Raw genomic sequence first — 1,367 nt, forward strand, 5'->3', positions numbered from 1 at the left:
GGCTGTGATGTAGGCGGGAGGTTTGGAGGGGTTGTTGGGTTCTGGTGTGAATTGCCCTCAATACATGCCCGCGGTGTCCGACCGCTGTGTGACCCCCTCCTGCCCTTCCCACCATCCTCCTCCTCCCAGCCCATCCGGGACGCGGCACGAACGCACTTGTAGATGGAGAGCTCCTGGTGGAGGCTGGTCCTCAGCTCCTCCAGCTCCTGGTTCTTGCGCTGCTGGAGCTGGACCCCGTTCTTCAGCTCCTTCAGCCTGTCCTCCAGCTCCTCCACCTGCTCCTGGCGAGTAAGACAAGACTGGATTAGCTGGGGCTGTCCTGGTGCCTGCGCTGGCTGCTGCCCACGCGCCCTGGGGGGTTCTGCCTGCCGACGGCGCCGGTCCAGACGAGCGCGGGCAGGCTGAGGGATGGCCAAGCTCCGTCAGAAAAGCCTCTGCAGAAGGGCTTTGGCTCGTTGCAAAGGTGGGAACTTGGCCAGGGTGGGGGACCGTTGGGTCCTTGGGCTTCTCCCGCCTGGTTGGTTTTGTCCCCAAGACTGCGGCGTGTGTTTGGAGAAGCTGTCAGAACTGCATAAACCTGGGAGTCGGGACGAGATAAACACGGGATTGGGAAAAAAGAAAATGTGGAGGCACCTCGGGGATGCCCTGAAATCCTGTCCCCTGAGGCTCAGTGGGCCCTGAGGTCCAGGATGAGCAGTGTCATGGGCGCTGGGGACCCAGTCCCCGGCTCGGTGGGGAGCAGAAGTGACGGAGGGGGGATGCCAACTCCCAGAACCTGCTCAGAGCCAGGCTGGGAGGAGGCAGCGATTGTGAGCCAAGAACAGGGGAATGGGTGAGATTAGCTGTGGAGCCTCTTTGCCAAATGTGCTCTTTTGGATATTGAATTGCTGTTTCTCTCAGGACGAGGTGCCAGGGGTGGGGGCGATGCCTGGCGCAGCCAGCAATAACCCCCTCGGGAGGCAGCCCAGCCCCTGGGCGGTGGGTGTGGGAGGTGAGACCCTTCCTGGCCGTGGGAAGGGCAGGATCTGCCCCGGTGGGGCTGGGCTCTTGGAGAAAAGCCCCCTCGTTTCAAGCTGACGTTTCCAAGCACCTCAGCCCAGCGAGGTGCCGTGGAAACGCGCTGTGCCTGTGCTGGGCTCTGGGAAGGAAAACCCCGGCCCCGCCACCTCGCTGGTGTTTCCGAGGGGCAGGTCAAAACCAAGGGAAAATATCATCAGGAGAGAGTTGGGATGCGTTTAGCTTTAGCCCACGGGAAGTATTCCACCCCGTCGCCCTCCTCATCCACCCCGCTCCTCCCTCGCCCCTACAAGCAAGACCCTCGGCATCCAGCTATAAACGGCGACTCCCACCCTCTAAACAAGGGGACG

Source organism: Eurypyga helias, unplaced genomic scaffold, assembly GCF_000690775.1.
Source record: "Eurypyga helias isolate BGI_N326 unplaced genomic scaffold, ASM69077v1 scaffold38117, whole genome shotgun sequence".
In the NCBI taxonomy this organism is placed as follows: Eukaryota; Metazoa; Chordata; class Aves; order Eurypygiformes; family Eurypygidae; genus Eurypyga; species Eurypyga helias.